The sequence below is a fragment of the Hipposideros armiger genome, unplaced genomic scaffold (assembly GCF_001890085.2).
Source record: "Hipposideros armiger isolate ML-2016 unplaced genomic scaffold, ASM189008v1 scaffold_686, whole genome shotgun sequence".
Taxonomy (NCBI): Eukaryota; Metazoa; Chordata; class Mammalia; order Chiroptera; family Hipposideridae; genus Hipposideros; species Hipposideros armiger.
The window spans coordinates 368,234-370,947 of NW_017732036.1; positions in this window are offsets into that span (position 1 = coordinate 368,234).

Here is a 2,714-nt window from a genome sequence, read left to right on the forward strand (position 1 = left end):
TGGGTGACATATATGTCATATATGCACATTTTGTTATAAGAAATGTTTGGGGTTTGTCATCTAAGCACTGAATTTCCCATGCCTAGATTTAAGGAATTTGAGTTTATACTCTCAGCTGACTAGAATTTGATTAACGTTTTACTGTACTCCATTATTTTAAGATGCAATAAATGAGGAGAAAGTCACTTTTTCAAGATAATTCTTAAAATGCTTTAAAAAGTGTTTGTTTTATTTTTTATATATAATGAATATTGTAACTTTTTTTTTCTTTGCATTAACCTTTACCCATACCGGGACCATTTACTAAACCTTACCATAAAATAAAATATCGGACAGAGGTATTTGATACATGTCAAATGAATTAGGTTAAATTTTCTATAAAGCAGTGCTTCTTTAATATCCTACAGATTTTGCTGTAATGTCAGAAATTGAACGATGGGACCTAAAATTCTGCATGTTAACAAACTCCCAGGCCCACAGTCCTGGTACATGACTCACACATTTAGTAGCAAGATTCTAGAAAGCAATTCTGCCATAAAATATTTCTACAACGATACATTTCTACAGGGCAGGTAAAATATGTGTAGCTCAAGGAATTCCAAGCAATAGCCATTTGTGAAATCTTATTTTTCATTTGTTAATGCAACTAAAAATAAAGTTGTTAATAAACTAGCTTCCTTTGAGTTTGGAAAGGATGTTTATGTGTATTTTACTAAATTTAGCTACTAATGAGGTGACCCACTAGACTTCTTCAGCATATAGACAAAGACAAGTGGGAAGGATGTGATCTATCTGCCTATTCAAGTTATTCAGAAGGAACATGAAATTTAATTTATAATATTGTGTTGTCGGAAAAGTCATAACGTATTTTTTCTATGTTTTTTGTTGCAAAAATGCATCATGACTTTTCCGACAACCCAATAGTTTCGATGACTCAGTGGGTGGTAGTTCATTGATCTTGAGTTTTCTCTCCTTTCCTTCAGTGATATATTAGTATCAGCTAATATTTATCCTAAAGCTATGTCAGAGAGCTCACCTCCTGTAATTTACCCGTTTGAGTGTTCTCCCAAGTAACTGGTAAATTTGGAAGAAATTTTGACTGTTGGACACACACACACACATACACACACACACATACAAATATATACATATATATATATATATATATATATATATACACATATATATCTAAGGTGAGTATCATCAATAATGGTACAAATCAAAATTGTGTTTTCTGTAGTAGTACACCATCTGAGGAACACAGTGCCATGTCTGCAGTATTCCAAAGATGCATAACTTGTATTAGTCATGAAAAATCATTTGACAAATCCAATTTGAAGATTAAACTTCTAAATAATTGGCCTATAAAATTCAAATGTGACAAGACAAACTTAAAGAAAATCACAATTGTTTCAGACTAAAGTAGACTGAAGACTAACATTATATTATTCCCCAGTGCACAGAAGGGTGCATGCCACATAGATTCTCAAAAGTATTAACACACAATGTGATATATTGGGTAACTGTTGTCACCCCAATTAAAAAAAATATATATATATATATTTATATATACTTATATATATTTGTAGATGAGATCAGGTACATTCAGATGGAAGGATAATTGACTCTGGGTGGTGAACACACAATGTTATATGTAGATGATGAATTGTATAATCGTACATGTGAAATCGGTATAATTTTATTGACTAATGTCACTGTGATAAATGTAATTAAAAAATGCTAAGAAAAGCAATATAATTCTATTTATTTTTCTGAGAAATGTTATTGCCTACATAGCACACCATCAATAAAACGCCTTTAAAAGTTAAAAAAATATTTCGGAATGAAAAAGTAAAATATAACAAATAGTCTAAAGAGGCCTAACAAAACAATGTAGCACATGAGTCTGGACTATATCATTTTCTTTTTCTTTTTTTTTTTTAAATTAAAGTTTCTTGGGGTGAAAATGGTTAATAAAGTTACATAGGTTTCAGGTGTACAGTTCTGTAATACATCATCTGTATATCACGTTGTGTGTTTGCCATCCAGCACCAGTTCTCCTTCCATCACCATATATTTGATCCCATTTACCCTCATCTACTAAGAACATCTTTAGGATGATTGGTGAAACTTGAAGGGTATTTATGGATTAAAACAGTAATGTGTCAATTTTAGTTCCTCATTGTTATTGTCTGTTTCGTGGTTTTGTAGGGAAGTGTTTGTCAGAAGGAAATCTGTTGGAAGGAGTACCTTCAATATGTCTGAAACTGTGTTTCTCACTAAATTAAATGTGAAAAGATAAACATATTCCTTCAAATTATTAATTAAGATATTGTAGTTTTGGAAATGTAGATGAGACATTTAAAATATTTTAAAGAAAACCATAAGAGGTGGGGGAGAGATATTTGCATAGTAAAACACAATAAACAAAAAGTGTTAGTAAGATATTTATAAAATCATATAACAGAAAAGAATTTGAAAAAATCAAATTTATTTCATATTTCTAAATGTTTATTATCAAATATTGTATTATACAATTTTATATTTTTAGAGAAATGAAATTGTGTCTAGGATATGACTGAATATTTGTGGTGGGAGTCCTTCTGGGCCTCTAAATTCAGTTTTTATTTCTACTACCTTGTGCTGAATCAAAACAATTCTCTGATTATTTCTTCATTATTATTCCCTCCCACATTTTTATCTTTATCACTTGA